General features: G+C 37.2%; 1 protein-coding gene across 1 annotated transcript in view; it reads left to right on the plus strand.

The window, feature by feature from the left end:
• The first annotated feature begins 307 nt into the window (after window positions 1–307).
• The window catches only part of syndig1l (synapse differentiation inducing 1-like), a 109546-nt gene continuing 91005 nt past the window's right edge, over window positions 308–18848 (plus strand). The window contains exon 1 of the mRNA XM_061929625.2: window positions 308–612. The gene's annotated coding sequence lies outside the window, so the exon portion shown is untranslated. The remainder of the gene's footprint in view (window positions 613–18848) is intronic.

Below are 18848 nucleotides of genomic sequence, written 5' to 3' on the forward strand. Positions count from 1 at the left end.
CATTATGTTTATATTGTGCACTGCAGGTATATGCGTATAATGCATGACAGTCAAACCATTAGGAACACCTCCATTCACAATAAAACATTCATTTGAGAATGTGTGACAACATCCATCCAAACTGAGCACACTTATTTTTCATACATGCATTACATTGCGCAGGTGTACCTATTATTGTGTCCACTTGCAGCATATAGTAGAAATAAGGTGTATCAAATAATAAGTGGCGGTGCAGGAGGAGCGTGGCAGTGATGGAAGACACTCCCACACTTGCCTCACCTCCGAGCATCCAAACCGTGCGTGTGAGGGCGCGCACACGCACAGAGAGGAGGACTCTGCGTGCACAACAAGGATCCGTACTGCCTGAACTAAACCACACCTCAAAAACAACCAAGATGCTTTCACTCCACAGACCACACAAAAGAGTCGGATGGGCCACAGAAATGTTTTGCTTTTGAAAGCTTTAAAAGAAAAAGAAAAAAAAGGAGCGCAGCTGCTCGGCCGAGCGCAGCCCACAGCAGCTCGGCTCCATCCGGACATCCTCGCCCGCGTCCCCGCGTGGGAAAGTCTGCAACATGCCTCCACAGCATGCATGACACGCACACAAGAAAGGTAAGACGTTGGATTTGTTGTTCATGCGTGCCATTGAAAGTCACAACGCCACCATGTGACTGTTTGGTTGGCTCCCAGCCAATCACTAGCAAGTGTGATGAATGTGATGATGGTCATCTTAAAAGCATGCTTTATCTGCCTTCCTCCTCATCATCTTCCTCCTCCCTGGATGAGAATGTAGATTGATGGTTCCCAACTTCCACCTGCACCATCCTCATCCTCATCAATATCCCCTGCACTCCTGGAGTGTGTGAGTCATGATGGAGATGTTGGATGTTACACACATTATTATGACACTCAGCAAAGAGAGCTTTTGGAAAAAATAAAAAAAGTGTGCATGTAAAGTATTGACCCTAAAAGTGACATGTATTATTTGGATTAGTCCCCATTTTAAATTTGATTAGTAATGTTGGTGATTTTCTTCTGGTAAGTTATTAGTATTATTGCCTGCTTATGTATGCAATGTTTATAGTATTAGTATTGTATGGTATTTTAGTATTATATTAGTGTTTTTGTTTACTTTGTAGGGTTAACCCTTGTGTGGTGTTCGGGTCTGTGGGACCCGTTTTCATGTTTTATTAAAAGAAAAATTATACAATTAATTAATTTTTCAAACTGAGACTCACTGACTTCAGCTCATTTTCTGTAAAGAACATATATCAGAATACATATTTAATGACCACACACCATACACCCCCCCTACACATTTCTATTACATATAAGATGTCTGGGTCCACTGGACCCGGGGCTAATAGAAGTGTGGAAATTGACGTTCTGTGTACCACACACACACACACACACACACACACACACACACACACACACACACACACACATACACACGTACACACACACGTACACACACACAGCAGGCCTAGACAGGAGGAGGACAGAGTGTAGGTACACAGAACATCAGAGGGTCAAATGTGTGAGAAAATGAGAGCAGTGTTGACAAACAATGTTGCAACCTTGTGTGGGAACCGCAGGTGCAGAAACACAAAAGAAGAATCCCTGTGGGATGCAGAAACTGGCAGAGAAATTTTCCGAGCAACGTTCATATTGTTGTTACTCAGCCAGCGTTTGTGGGTCTGATGGACCCGTTGCATTTTGTGGCTTTTAATGCCTCACAATCAAACACTTTTATGTTAAAATACTGAACAGATGTTTATTGGGATAAGGTAAACATCTGTTCAGTATTTTAACACAAAAGTGTTTGATTGTGAGGCATTAAAAGCCACAAAATCCAACGGGTCCATCAGACCCACAAACGCTGGCTGAGTAACAACAATATGAACATTACACAAGGGTTAAGGGTGTTTCGGTCAAATATTGCATATCAGCAAAAATAAAAATAAAACGGTGTCGGATGAAAAGGGCTTGCATGTAAAATGTGTGAAATAATGTCCGATACAAACAGTCCTTCAGCGTGTTTACTTGTGCAAACTGGACAGCCAGTTAACATCTAAATGTCCTCTAATAAGCACACAAGGTTGGACTTTTGTTGTATTTCAGTCAAGTCATTTACAAAAGGTAAACGTGGTAGACTATTGGCTACTAGGACCTAGCAGCTACACAACAGCTAAGCACACAATAGCACACAAGCTAGACATACGTAATAAGTGTCCTTCATTGAACAATATTGCAGTCTAAACAGCCACACACCTACCATTGTTCTCTGTTTGACTCATTTCACTTGATTAAACCTTCTCTAACATTCCACGCTAGAAAATAACAACAGTATGTATGATTTCATCTGATATTGTATCAGATTGATATCGGTAACAGCCATAACTTAAGGCTCAAATATCTGGATATTATAGGAAGTGAAAACGTTGTTTCAGGACACCCCTAGGATTTAGTATATCTGTGTAATAATGTAAATGCTAATGTATATATTGAGTTTGGAAGATATATCGATATATTTTTAAACAAGATATGATTTAAGAAAATATCGTAATATCAATATAATTAATTTCACGTTAAAAAACACCGCTTATTTGTTGTGTTCCTTGTTCTCCCTCGCTTCCCTTCCCACTCCCTCACACTCCCTACTAAACCCCTCCCCTTCCTCCATCCAAGACGTGCTTGCAAGTATAAAAACATCCATGATTAGTTGGTTGTTTACTATGATGAATCACAATTGGTTGAGATTAGAGATGTCCGATAATGGCTTTTTTGCCGATATCCGATATTCCAATATGGTTCAACTCTTGATTACCGATTCCAATATCAACCGATACCGATACATACAGTCGTGGAATTAACACATTATTATGCTTAATTTTGTTGTGATGCCCCGCTGGATGCATTAAACAATGTAACAAGTATATCAATAAATCAACTCAAGTTATGGAAAAAAATGCCAACATGGCACTGACATATTTATTATTGAAGTCACAAAGTGCATTATTTTTTTTAACATGCCTCAAAACAGCAGCTTGGAATTTGGGACATGCTCTCCCTGAGAGAGCATGAGGAGGTTGAGGTGGGCGGGGGCGGGGTCGAGGTAGGGGGGGGGGGGGGGGGGCTAGGGGGTAGGGGGGGGAGAATTGCAGCGTCCCGGAAGAGTTTGTGCTGCAAGGGGTTCTGGGTATTTGTTCTGTTGTGTTTATGTTGTGTTACGGTGCGGATGTTCTCCCGAAATGTGTTTGTCATTCTTGTTTGGTGTGGGTTCATAGTGTGGCGCATATTTGTAACAGTGTTAAAGATGTTTATACGGCCAACCTCAGTGTGACCTATATGGCTGTTGACCAAGTATGACTTGCATTATGTGACTGGGCCGGCACGCAAAGGAAGTGCCTTTAAGGTTTATTGACGCTCTGTACTACACCCTACGTCCATGTACACAGCGGCGTTTTAAAGAGTCATACATTTTACTTTTTGAAACCGATACCGATAATTTTGAAACTGATACCGATAATTTCCGATATTACATTTTAAAGCATTTATCTAGGATATCCCTAGTTGAGATTATGGCAAAACCCTAGGGACAGGCCAATCAGAGGCAAGATAAGTTGTCTCATCGAACCAGGAAGGGAAATCACAACAGACATCCCAAATGACTACGAGAGAGTCGTACGAGAGAAGAGCAATTTATGTATTAAAAAAACTAGTAGAAGATAGAGGGCTTCTCTTGTTTAGATTTTTCTTTTAGCGATGTAGACGACGTCCAGGAAACCCACAATGCATCTACTTGGCCACATTTGGACAAATGTATGCGTCTGGATAAAAAATGAATTTGAGTTGTTTACCATGTAAGCCCAAATCCAAACCAAAACTGTTCTCGAGTTGCCAAGTCGGGCATATTTCGCACGAGAAATGCTGCCAAAAATGTATTATTTGCACAGCTATGTTATTTATTTTACGTAGAAAGAATATTTTTCTATTTTATTTATGTTATGTAATTCTGTGCTACTTAAACAGTTTATTTTCTGTGCTGTTAATACCCATCTTGACTAAACTGGGTTAAAGGGGAACATTATCAGCAGACCTATGTAAGTGTCAATATATACCTTGATGTTGCAGAAAAAAAAAACATATATTTTTTTAATCGATTTCCAAACTCTAAATGGGTGAATTTTGGCGAATTAAACGCCTTTCTATTATTCGCGTTGTGACGTCTATTATTCGCGTTGTGACGTCACATCGGGAAGCAATCCGCCATTTTCTCAAACACATTACAAACACCGAGTCAAATCAGCTATGTTATTTTCCATTTTTTCGACTGTTTTCCGTACCTTGGAGACATCATGCCTCGTCGGTGTGTTGTCGGAGGGTGTAACAACACGAACAGGGACGGATTCAAGTTGCACCAGTGACCCAAAGATGCCAAAGTGGCAAGAAATTGGACGTTTGTTCCGCACACTTTACCGACGAAAGCTATGCTACGACAGAGATGGCAAGAATGTGTGGATATCCTGCGACACTCAAAGCAGATGCACTTCCAACTGGACTGGACAGATCAGCTTTCAGGAAAAGAGAGCGGATGAGGGTATGTCTACAGAATATATTAATTGATAAAAACCGAGCTGTCTGCACTCTCAAAGTGCATGTTGTTGCCAAATGTATTTCATATGCTGTAAACCTAGTTCATAGTTGTTAGTTTCCTTTAATGCCAAACAAACACATACCAATCGTTGGTTAGAAGGCGATCGCCGAATTCGTCCTCGCTTTCTCCCGTGTCGCTGGCTGTCGTGTCGTTTTCGTCGGTTTTGCTTGCATACGGTTCAAACCGATATGGCTCAATAGCTTCAGTTTCTTCTTCAATTTGGTTTTCGCTACCTGCCTCCACACTACAACCATCCGTTTCAATACATGCCTAATCTGTTGAATCGCTTAAGCCGCTGAAATCCGAGTCTGAATCCGAGCTAATGCCGCTATAACTTGCTGTTCTATCCACCATGTTTGTTTGTATTGGCATCACTGTGTGACGTCACAGGAAAATGGACGGGTGTATATAACGATGGTTAAAATCAGGCACTTTGAAGCTTTTTTTAGGGATATTGCGTGATGGGTAAAATTTTGAAAAAAACTTCAAAAAATAAAATAAGCCACTGGGAACTGATTTGTAATGGTTTTAACCCTTCTGAAATTGTGATAATGTTCCCCTTTAATAAAAGAGCCACTGACTGTTTACAGTGCACCTGTCATGCAGTTCAATTTCAGTGAATCTCGCTCAAATATGAATATCTTTATATGTATACTTTCACCGGAAAATATATCGACATATATATTGAATATTGAGATTTAAGTAAAATTATATATATAGAGATATACTTTTTTGTCTATATCGCCCATCCCTAATCTATATCATGTTTGTCAGGGATGTAATGGTATTGTAAATATCGCAGTATTTCGGTTTCAAAATGCTAGCAATAATGCCTTGGTATGTGGCGATAGCAAACGAGAACTTGGAGTACTCCCGTCAATGTAGTTTTTTCAGGCGCGATTAAATGGACTGGTCTCAGAACTACATCTCCCATGATCCTTTGTGCATCGTAGGCGAGCAGAGTGGAAAACCTTCTGCGAAAAGTAAATCAGAAGTATTGACACATTTTGGTTTTACAGTGAACACAAAAACAATGGAGGAGAAAAAAATATCCTGGAGTCTCTCATCAGTCTGATGAATGAGCAGACAAGGAGTTATTTCCTTTGGCATAAATCCTCATGTGGGAGCACAGACATGCAAAAAAAAACACTGCACACCGCCACACCTACAACAAAGAATACAAGTAATAGGCCACTTGATCAACCGTCCATCCATCCATCCATTTTCTACCGCTTGTCCCTTTCGGGGTCGCGGGGGGTGCTGGACCCTATCTTAGCTGCATTCGGGCGGAAGGCGGCGTACACCCTGGACAGAAAATATCCTTGACGTGAAGCCAGGAAGCAAGAGAGGCCAAACATCAATTTGTGGGGTGTTTACATTATTGAAAGTTAAATTGTTAGTTTACTTTTCTTAGAAAAAAACATTTTCCTAATACAAAAATGTCCACTGCAGAGGACGATGCTTCTCGGGAAGTTTAAAGTTGAAGTGAACATTATTGTTTTACACTTGTTAAACTTGATGTTTACATTGTCGGTTAAAGTAACTTGAAACACTTTATGTTCCTGCACTATTCTTTGCACTTAAAAAAACTTGTTTGTACAATGATTAAAACATTTGAGCAATTTGTTTTGTGTTCAATTACAGTAAATGTGTTCATCCTTAACATTCCTGCCACTTCATTTTATTTTTCATTTGGTAATTTTAACAAGCCATTATTTATTTTGACTATGCCACAATAATATTGTACTGTGGCCTTAATACCACGACGATATTGTTCTGTGACATTTTGATATCATTACATCCCTAATATTTATGTATGTATGAGAGCAACAGGCTACTTTGCAACTTCCTTCGGATTAAATACATGTTTTGGTGACAATCTGGATAAAGGTGTAAATACACAAATTGTGCTGCCGTAATTAGTCATATTTATTGACTACGAAACTTAGTCAATGGCATCTTTTTTAGTCAATGCCTGGTTTAACACATAGTAAACATTGTTTTATTAGATTTTACTGTATAGTGAAAAAAACAACATACGGTAGCTCTGCCATCAGAATTTTACCATAAAAATATAAGTGGTACAAGTTTTTAATTTTCAGTATAATTTGGTGGAAAAACCACAGTAAATGTTATACTAAAATTCTGGCAACTGAGCTTCCAGTTTTTACCGTCAAATATTGTTTTTATTTTTTTTTTCCACAGTGCAGCTCACATGGTTTAAGTATGTCCATCGTGTACACTGTGTAAAGTCGCACATCTAAGCTACTTGTCACATAGCAAGTATCATTATCACTGAATGAATAGCTAAACATGTGATGCAACGAACAAGAGAGGCCAGGAGATGACAAGGAGCCATGCTAACCGCTAGGCTAGCATAGAGTTGTGAAACACCCGAAGAATACAGAAAGTGGTTATTACATTTTAAGAAAAGTGTAGCTAGAAACACGTTACAGCTAACAGGAAATTAGCATGTTGATTAACAATAGTTTAGAGAGAGAAAAATGTAACAACTACACAAACTACACTGTGTGTGCATGTCCGAAAACAAGAAATGAAGCATAGCAGCTGAAGGAGAAGCTGTTGTAACCGCTAACTTGTTTTGAAGTGTTGGTATTATAATGTATTTATTTATGCAAAAATATGTAATTGTTAAACATTTTACTGCTTTCACTGTAATTCATTATTAGGCAGAGCGAATTAAACAAGATGTTGTTTTTTTTCCACTACACAGGAGCCCGGGACCCACTCAAATGTAATAATCTTACGCTTGATTTTTAATATGTAATAATTATATCTAACCTACTTGTATTTTAACAAGATAAACCTTGTCAATATGAAAGCATGTGTTAATCACAAAGATTATTAGGCCAGGCTGATCACAACATAAATACTAATCAATCATACTGCAAATGTAGGGACCCATAAAACTGATGAACATACGATTACACAGGGCTAAAATAAACAAATGCCAACTTGTAATAAATAATAACAAAATATATGTTCCTTAAACAACCTCTCAATAGAAGTAAAGTGCAAAAGAAAATACAGCTTCTCCACTTTAGTCATATTTTTTTTACATTTAAGACATTTCTCCAGAGTTCTTATGTGTTTTGATATTGTCATTACTGCCACAAGTGGTGGAAAAGTGTATTACAACTGAGTACCGATGCAGAGCACAGCTGAGAAACAGGACTTCCATTTCCTTAAACACAATTTTACTAACTGTGTCTTTGTTCAAAAGATATACACACTTTTCCAAACACCACGTTCAATATTCTTATTATTTGCAAAATGACACACTTCTGTCAAAACATATGCCCATTCATCAAAATAAAGCAAGCATTTGTAAAAATGCAGTTTTATTTTCATCTCACTCACACAAACTTCAAATGATAAGACACTATTGGAGTGAGTTACCCAGAACAGTGATAAATACAAAACACATTTGTAAAAACCCCTATTTTATACTATAAAAAACCACATGTTTGGGGCATTTTGTCCGACTTTTTTAGCATATGTGATGAATGGTTACTGTAACTTGACAAAATATATTGGCAAATCCATAGCAATTGTCATTGTTTACTTTGAAGTGGGCCTATACATAAGGACCTAAAGAGAAAGTAAAAATATCCTGTAATCTTTTCAAGAACTTGTTTTTGCAGCATCAAAACTGGAAGTTTGATGCTGCAAACTGAAAATATTTATTTTGACCATAGTCAGGTAAAGTACATATCACAGTAGTCAATGACATGCAGTACAAATTAAAATCTGAGACAAATAAAAAGGTTTTTTTTTAAAATCGAGAGATACTGTAACTGGTGTTACCGCAGAAGCAGAGGTTTTTATACTGTATATAAGGTTTGGAATATTGTTTTTGCTATTGTGGGATGTTGTGTGTTAACATTTGTAAATAATACAAAAACAATGCATAATTTTGTTGGGAGGTATAGTTTGTCTGTTAAGAAAATGTAAACGCTTGGGAATGTGTTCACTGACTGCATATTGTGTGAAAACGACATGAAACGTCTGAATTGTATGGCCACAAAAGACCGATGCAGTGCTAGTTGTGTTTAGAGTTTTGAAAATGTGACAATTGCTTGGATGAACGCTCGTTAGTGACTGAAAAAAACTAATATAATTATTGGCCCCACGGTGAAGAAACACTGATTTAAATGTTCTCCAATAAGCACACAAGGTTGGTCTTTTTTGTATTTTAGTCAAGTCATTTACAAAAAGTAATCATGGTAGGCTATAGGCTACTAGGACCTAGCAGCTACACAACAGTTAAGCACACAATAGCACACAAGCTAGACATACGTAATACGTATGTCCTTCATTGAACAATATTGTTGTCTAAAACAGCACATTTGTCAATATAAACAAGTATCAAATAATTATGGTTGCCCGAGTCATACCAAAGACTATAAAAATTGGACCCATTACCTCCCTGCTTGGCACTCAGCATCAAGGGTTGGAATTGGAGGTTAAATCACCACAAATGATTCCCGGGCGCGGCCACCGCTACTGCTCTATGCTCCCCTCACCTCCCAGGGGGTGATCAAGGGTGATGGGTCAAATGCAGAGAATAATTTTGCCACACCTAGTGTGTGTGACAATCATTGGTACTTTAACTTTAACTTAATATTACTTACACATACAAAGTCTCCAAAGCAGAAGTGTATTACAAAGTACCAGTAACAAACATGACCGCATCATTCAACTTACTGCGTCATCAGCTACACTTAATTGATTATGGTAGCTGCTATGTGTCACTAAAAAAACTACCATTACACTTAAACTTAAAGACAGTATGAGTCCATTCATACCAAAGACTATAAAAATGGGACCCATTAACTCCCTGCTTGGCACTCAGCATCAAGGGTTGGAATTGGGGGTTAAATCACCAAAAAATATTCCTGGGCGCGGCCACCGCTGCTGCTCACTGTTCCCCTCACCTCCCAGGGGATGAGGGCGATGGGTCAAATGCAGAGGATAATCTCACCACACCTAGTGTGTTTGTGACAATCATTGGTATTTTAACTTTAACTTTAACTTTATTCCAGGCAGTTAATAATAGGTTAGTGTTTTGAGTACAGACCACTCTTCTCTGTTTGACTAATTCCACTTGATCAAAGCTTTTCTGACATTGCACACTATAAAAAATAATGGCAGTATGTCTGTATCGTATTGGAAGTAAAAACATATCAGGACACCCATAATATCCAATTTATGTTCTGCAGGCACATGAACTAGATCGCTATGATTGTGACTGAAATTATATGCTGTGATGCAACAACCAAAACCGAATAGTGTTCTCCCTTTGGCATTTAAAATTGTCTGATTGTTTGTGGTGTTTTCTGGATGAGGATAAATGACCCTGATTAAAACGAGTAAAAAGCCGTGCTGCCTTGCTAAGTGGCTATGAAGCAAAAACAAACAGCAGATTTAACAGCAGCAGACAAAACAGCTTCAATCAATCGGCTATGAAGACGTCTGGCAGCAGATGTTTTATTGACAACAAGCTCCTGATGAATTATTCAACATCTGCACCAGAAGATTTACACATCAAGGAACACTTAAATTCATCCATTGGGATGTGGGGGCTTGGAGTCGGAGGGGTGGGGCGGAGGGGGGTTACGGTGGCATGAGGGGTTGGTGTGCACACAGAGGTCAATTATGGCGTCTGAGCCGTTTCATTCCAAAGGCAGATGAGGACATTTGATCATGTGTGTTGATAGTTTTATCATGTGTGTTGATAATGTTATCATGTGTGTTGATAGTTTTGTCATGTGTGTTGATAATGTTATCATGTGTGTTGATAGTTTTGTCATGTGTGTTGATAATGTTATCATGTGTGTTGATAATGTTATCATGTGTGTTGATAGTTTTGTCATGTGTGTTGATAATGTTATCGTGTGTGTTGATAGTTTTATCATGTGTGTTGATAATGTTATCATGTGTGTTGATAGTTTTGTCATGTGTGTTGATAATGTTATCATGTGTGTTGATAATGTTATCATGTGTGTTGATAGTTTTATCATGTGTGTTGATAATGTTATCATGTGTGTTGATAGTTTTGTCATGTGTGTTGATAATGTTATCATGTGTGTTGATAGTTTTATCATGTGTGTTGATAATGTTATCATGTGTGTTGATAATGTTATCATGTGTGTTGATAGTTTTGTCATGTGTGTTGATAATGTTATCATGTGTGTTGATAGTTTTATCATGGGTGTTGATAATGTTATCATGGGTGTTGATAATGTTATCATGTGTGTTGATAATGTTATCATGTGTGTTGATAATGTTATCATGTGTGTTGATAATGTTATCATGTGTGTTGATAATGTTGTCATGTGTGTTGATAGTTTTATCATGGGTGTTGATAATGTTGTCATGTGTGTTGATAGTTTTATCATGTGTGTTGATAATGTTATCATGTGTGTTGATAATGTTGTCATGTGTGTTGATAGTTTTATCATGTGTGTTGATAATGTTATCATGTGTGTTGATAATGTTGTCATGTGTGTTGATAGTTTTATCATGTGTGTTGATAATGTTATCATGTGTGTTGATAATGTTATCATGTGTGTTGATAGTTTTGTCATGTGTGTTGATAATGTTATCATGTGTGTTGATAGTTTTATCATGGGTGTTGATAATGTTATCATGGGTGTTGATAATGTTATCATGTGTGTTGATAATGTTATCATGTGTGTTGATAATGTTATCATGTGTGTTGATAATGTTATCATGTGTGTTGATAATGTTGTCATGTGTGTTGATAGTTTTATCATGGGTGTTGATAATGTTGTCATGTGTGTTGATAATGTTATCATGTGTGTTGATAGTTTTGTCATGTGTGTTGATAATGTTATCATGTGTGTTGATAGTTTTATCATGGGTGTTGATAATGTTATCATGTGTGTTGATAATGTTATCATGTGTGTTGATAATGTTATCATGTGTGTTGATAATGTTATCATGTGTGTTGATAATGTTATCATGTGTGTTGATAGTTTTATCATGTGTGTTGATAATGTTATCATGTGTGTTGATAGTTTTGTCATGTGTGTTGATAATGTTATCATGTGTGTTGATAGTTTTATCATGTGTGTTGATAATGTTATCATGTGTGTTGATAATGTTATCATGTGTGTTGATAGTTTTGTCATGTGTGTTGATAATGTTATCATGGGTGTTGATAATGTTATCATGTGTGTTGATAGTTTTGTCATGTGTGTTGATAATGTTATCATGTGTGTTGATAGTTTTGTCATGTGTGTTGATAATGTTATCATGTGTGTTGATAGTTTTATCATGGGTGTTGATAATGTTATCATGTGTGTTGATAATGTTATCATGTGTGTTGATAGTTTTGTCATGTGTGTTGATAATGTTATCATGTGTGTTGATAGTTTTATCATGGGTGTTGATAATGTTATCATGTGTGTTGATAATGTTATCATGTGTGTTGATAATGTTATCATGTGTGTTGATAATGTTATCATGTGTGTTGATAATGTTATCATGTGTGTTGATAATGTTATCATGTGTGTTGATAGTTTTATCATGTGTGTTGATAATGTTATCATGTGTGTTGATAGTTTTGTCATGTGTGTTGATAATGTTATCATGTGTGTTGATAGTTTTATCATGTGTGTTGATAATGTTATCATGTGTGTTGATAATGTTATCATGTGTGTTGATAGTTTTGTCATGTGTGTTGATAATGTTATCATGTGTGTTGATAGTTTTATCATGGGTGTTGATAATGTTATCATGGGTGTTGATAATGTTATCATGTGTGTTGATAATGTTATCTTGTGTGTTGATAATGTTATCATGTGTGTTGATAATGTTATCATGTGTGTTGATAATGTTATCATGTGTGTTGATAATGTTATCATGTGTGTTGATAATGTTGTCATGTGTGTTGATAGTTTTATCATGGGTGTTGATAATGTTATCATGTGTGTTGATAATGTTATCATGTGTGTTGATAATGTTATCATGTGTGTTGATAATGTTATCATGTGTGTTGATAATGTTATCATGTGTGTTGATAGCTTTATCATGTGTGTTGAGAAATGTATCATATGTGTTCATAATGTTATCATGTGTTAATCATTTTATCATGTATATTGATCATTTTATTAAGTATTGATAATTGTATCATCATTTATACGTTTCATCATGTGTTAACCGTTTTATCATATGGTTTGATAATTTTATCAGGTGTTGACAATTTCATCATGTGTTAATAATTGTATCATATGTTGATAATTGTATCATGCGTGTTGATACTTTTTCATGTTTGTTGATCATTTTATTATGTGTTAATCATGTTATCATGTGTGTTGATACTTTTCTCATGTATTGTATTGTGTGTTTATATTTGTTAAATGTTTGTTGATAATTGTATTATGTGTTGATCATTTTATCATGTGTTTTGATAGTTTTATCATGTGATGATAATTGTATCATGTGTGCAGTGATGGGCAAGGTACTTGGAAAATGTAGTAGTCTAAGCTACAAGTTATTCTCGATTAAATGTAGCTAAGCTACAGGGGAAGCAAGCTACACTACAAGCTACACAGCAAAAGTAGCTTGCTACATCAAAACTACATTTAACGACATTTATATCTATGGGCCCACATGTATAATATCAATGTTAATGTAACTGAGAGTGTACAAATAAACACAATAAGGGTCCATTACTATATTAACTATCAGTCATTTAGCTGGGGACACCCAACAACTACTTCTAGAGGTCCCCGCACTCCACTGTATGTATTTTTATTTAGTTTGCCTTTTTTTTGGCCCACCCCTGTATTGTTATTAATTTTCTCTGCCTACAGTAAAAAATCAGCATCGATCTATATATTAACAAAAAAAAAAACAATGACTTGTGTGTTGTTTGGGAAGAGTTGGTAATGGTTATGTACAGTAAAACCTTTCATGAACTCAACTCACCTTAATGTGTGTTCCTAAATGTGTGTTACACATCTTCGATGAAGAGAGCAGTTATGATTTTGGTATACATAGTACAAACGTAAACAAATAAAAACCAAAGGTTTTGGGCATTGTTTTCTCTAAACAATTTGTCTAAATATTGCCGAAGAAAACGCATCGTTGTGGGTTCCCTGCACGTCATCTTCATTAGTAAAGGAAAAATGTAATCTGCGGGATAAAATTCTTCTACCGTTTTCAAATATGTTTTTTTTTTTTTTGTCGTCAGCATGAAGCGTCCCTCTGTCTCCGACTCCCTCGTCGTCATGTGACATGAGTGCGTGTCTGTTATGATTTTGTTTACTAGTTTCGAGGACCCCGCCTTATTTTGCTCTGATTGGCCAGTCCTTAATATTTCGCCCCTAACCTTAGCCAATTGTGACTCATCATACAAACACCAACCAACCATCATGGAATTTCTCCGTATGTATGGAAGTTCTCATTTGTAGCTAAGCTACCGCCAAGCTACTGGAAAATGTAGTTAAGCTTCGAAGCTTAGCTGCATCTAGCTTGTTACTGCCCATCACTGCATGTGTGATGATCATTTTTTCATGTGTGTTGATAATTTTATCATATATATTGAGAATTTGATCATGTGTTGATATCTTATCATGTGTATTGATAATTGCATCATGTGTTGATATCTTATCATGTGTATTGATAATTGCATCATGTGTTGATCGTTTTATCATGTGTTAATAATGGTATCAAATGTGTTGATAATTGTATTATATGGATTATATTTTAGAATATCTTAATCATTGTATCATATGTATTGATAATTGTATTATATGTGTTGATAATTTTATCATGTGTTGACATTTTAACAAATGGGTTATTTTTTTATCATGTGTTAATCATTGTATCATATGTATTGATAATTGTATTATATGTTTTAATAATTTTATCATGAGTAAACCATTTAAACGTATGCTGATAATTTTATTGTGTGTTGATGATTTTATCATGTGATTTATTCCTGTTCTAAAGTGTTGATAATAATTGTATCGTATGTTGTTAAGGACTAGGTCATTAAGGACTAGGTCAACATAGCGCAAGCGACTTATTACTTCCTGATTGTGTTTCGGCGCCTCGACGTGCTCCCGTGATAAATGTACACGTGTTCCGGACCTCGGCGCTCGTCAATAAGGACCAGACGTTAGCTTTTATTAAGCGCGGCGCACAACACCGCGCTCAAAATGAAATCACAGGGAGATGGATTTGCTGTTGTCTGAGCGCACGCAGCGGAGTGGATGGAGTGGCTCGATAAACATGGCCGAGAGATAAAGCGCATTGGTATTCAGGTGCGTTTCGCCACGCCGGCCTGCGGGCTCCGGCTGGTCATATACATTCTCGGCTCTGGGGGCGGTCAAAGGTCAGAGGATGACTGGCGGCGGGCTGACACAGGCGGAGAGAGCTTTGCTGGCTGACGTCTGATGGGACCGAAGGATGCTAACAGGTAGCTCGCTGATCTACGAGCTTCATGTCCGACACCTCCGGTCACGGTCACATGGCGGCGACGCCACGTGCCGCACGTGTGTGTTCTGCTGAAGCTCGCTGTTTTTCACGCTCCACCTACCAACACGTCTAAATGCAGCCAAGCAGAGAAACGGCAACAAACTACTTCTGAGGTCTCACTGCGTTTACTCACGGTCGGTCAGGCTTGAAGCAGCCAGGAGTAACATCTTCACTCTCTTTGTTTACATGTGGTTAGAAAAAAATGTTATGTTGTGTGGTCGCCACAACTTGAACTCAATGTTTCACAGCATGGTCGCAGGGCTGGCAAGATTCAGAAAAAGACAAGAGTGAGACTTTGGTGTCATAATGCATTAAAAAAAAAATGTTGGCCTTTTCTTAACATCGATTTGGCCATTTTTAACTTCAATTTATACCTTAAGACTGGTCATTCATTGTGTTATTGTTCATTATTTCCTTCTCTCTATTGTAGTTCCTACACTATCTTAATCATAAGTGAGGAAAATCATTGATTTTTAGATGCAATGCAATTCAGACATGGGCAATTGTAAAATCGATTAGTAAACGTCAATAATCGAATATTTATTTATTGTAAATTAAGTAATGCCGACCAGTTCCTTTATCTAAGAGCACTTATGTTCCAGTTTTTCACACCATTCCATTCCATTTAATACATGTCATGGAAATTAATTCAACTGTTTCTTATTACAAATGCACTGTTTTTAAAAGTTGCAAGTGATGAATGCCTTTTTAGTGAAAAGAAATGTAAAACTGCATCGATAAATACAAACGCCGTTTCCATATGAGTTGGGAAATTGTGTTAGATGTAAATATAAACGGAATACAATGATTTGCAAATCATTTTCAACCCATATTCAGTTGCATATGCTACAAAGACAACATATTTGATGTTCAAACTGATAAACGTTTTTTTTTTTGCAAATAATCATTAACTTTAGAATTTGATGCCAGCAACACGTGACAAAGAAGTTGGGAAAGGTGGCAATAAATACTGAAAAAGTTGAGGAATGCTCATCAAACACTTATTTGGAACATCCCACAGGTGTGCAGGCTAATTGGGAACAGGTGGGTGCCATAATTGGGTATAAAAACAGCTTCCCAAAAAATGCTCAGTCTTTCACAAGAAAGGATGGGGCGAGATACACCCCTTTGTCCACAACTGCGTGAGCAAATAGTCAAACAGTTTAAGAACAACGTTTCTCAAAGTGCAATTGCAAGAAATTGAGGGATTTCAACATCTACGCTCCATAATATCATCAAAAGGTTCAGAGAATCTGGAGAAATCACTCCACGTAAGCGGCATGGCCGGAAACCAACATTGAATAACCGTGACCTTCGATCCCTCAGACGGCACTGTATCAAAAACCGGCATCAATCTCTAAAGGATATCACCACATGGGCTCAGGAACACTTCAGAAAACCACTGTCACTAAATACAGTTTGTCGCTACATCTGTAAGTGCAAGTTAAAGCTCTACTATGCAAAGCGAAAGCCATTTATCAACAACATCCAGAAACAACGCCGGCTTCTCTGGGCCCGAGATCATCTAAGATGGACTCATGCAAAGTGGAAAAGTGTTCTGTGGTCTGACGAGTCCACATTTCAAATTGTTTTTGGAAATATTTGACATCGTGTCATCCGAACCAAAGGGGAAGCGAACCATCCAGACTGTTATCGACGCAAAGTTCAAAAGCCAGCATCTGTGATGGTATGGGGGTGCATTAGTGCCCAAGGCATGGGTAACTTACACATCTGTGAAGGCACCATTAATGCTGAAATGTACATACAGGTTTTGGAACAACATATGCTGCCATCTAAGTGCCGTCTTTTTCATGGATGGCCCTGCTTATTTCAGCAAGACAATGCCAAGCCACATTCAGCACGTGTTACAACTGCGTGGCTTCGTAAAAAAAGAGTGCGGGTACTTTCCTGGACGCCTGCAGTCCAGACCTGTCTCCCATCGAAAATGTGTGGCGCATTATGAAGCGTAAAATACGACAGCGGAGACCCCGGACTGTTGAACGACTGAAGCTCTACATAAAACAAGAATGGGAAAGAATTCCACTTTCAAAGCTTCAACAATTAGTTTCCTCAGTTCCCAATCGTTTATTGAGTGTTGTTAAAAGAAAAGATGATGTAACACAGTGGTGAACATGCCCTTTCCCAACTACTTTGGCACGTGTTGCAGCCATGAAATTCTAAGTTAATTATCATTTGCAAAAAAAAATTAAGTTTATGAGTTTGAACATCAAATATCTTGTCTTTGTAGTGCATTCAATTGAATATGAGTTGAAAAGGATTTGCAAATCATTGTATTCCGTTTATATTTACATCTAACACAATTTCCCAACTCATATGGAAACGGGGTTTGTATAAATTGAAGATGCATCCTTAATCGATTTTTAGTCAAACCCCAGCTCCTGAATTCTAAACTTAATCAGTCGTGAGATGCCCAAAAATTCCCACCTCTAGTATTATACATTTTCTATTTAATGACAATAATCACAAAGCCCTGTGTTATGTTTCCCTAATTTTAATGAGCTATTTAGATATGTATGGCATATCATCAGTTTAGTCATGATATCTTCCTCTTTCCTCGTTCTATTACCTCCTCTTGTTACAGAACCTGTAACAGCTTCTTCTCTCAGCCCATAAGACTCTTGAACGTATCATAATAATCCCCTCAATTCCCCCCAAAAACTGATTAACTCGCTGGAATATAAAGACAATATAACATACATCCATAAACGTGGATGCATATGCAAAAGTGCAATATATTTATCTGTACAGTAATCTATTTATTTAAATCTGCACCTTATTGCTCTTTTATCCTGCACTACAATGAGCTATTTGAATGACAATAAAAGGAAGTCTAAGTCTTATTACTCATTCACTCCTCTGTACTTTGTAATACTGCTTACATTTTCTTTATTTATTCCAATTATCCTGCCATTTTGTTTATTGACTTTACCACACATTTACCACACTTCCAGCTTTAGTCTAAAAATTTTTGGTACTATTTCATATATTAAATCCTGTCTTGTTTTTGAAGCTATATTGCTAGAGTCCGAGCACACAACCTTACTTGCTTTATTTTCCTCTGTCCATTTAACTGCCATGTACTGTATATTGCTATTAATTCCCCCGTAACAACGATAACTTGTCACTAAGCGCTATATAAATTTCAGTTATTATTATTATTATTATAATTATTGTAGGACTGCACAATTAATCAAAGTTTGATCGTGATCACGAATTTGGCAGCTACGATTAAATTAGAGTGATCGTCGGCGATATTAACATTTAAAAATGCGCTGCATTTCAAACCAAGCATGTTCACAACCAACAGTCAGCCAACCACCAGGGGGTGACCCATAAATAGTGGACTCATGTGAGTGAAATAGTAAAAGTGAGTGACAATCAGTGTTGGGACTAACGCGTTACAAAGTAACGCGTTACTGTAACGCCGTTAGTTTCGGCGGTAACTAGTAATCTAACGCGTTATTTTTTTATATTCAGTAACTCCGTTACCGTTACTACATGATGCGTTACTGCGTTATTTTACGTTACTTTTTATGTAGTATAAAGTGTGTTTTATCGGAGCGCTGCGTTCTGATTCTTCTTGTGTCACAAGCCGGAGAAGAGAGAGAGACATGCGCTCTGTGTGGGTGAGTCT

The sequence above is a fragment of the Nerophis lumbriciformis genome, linkage group LG34 (assembly GCF_033978685.3).
Source record: "Nerophis lumbriciformis linkage group LG34, RoL_Nlum_v2.1, whole genome shotgun sequence".
Taxonomy (NCBI): Eukaryota; Metazoa; Chordata; class Actinopteri; order Syngnathiformes; family Syngnathidae; genus Nerophis; species Nerophis lumbriciformis.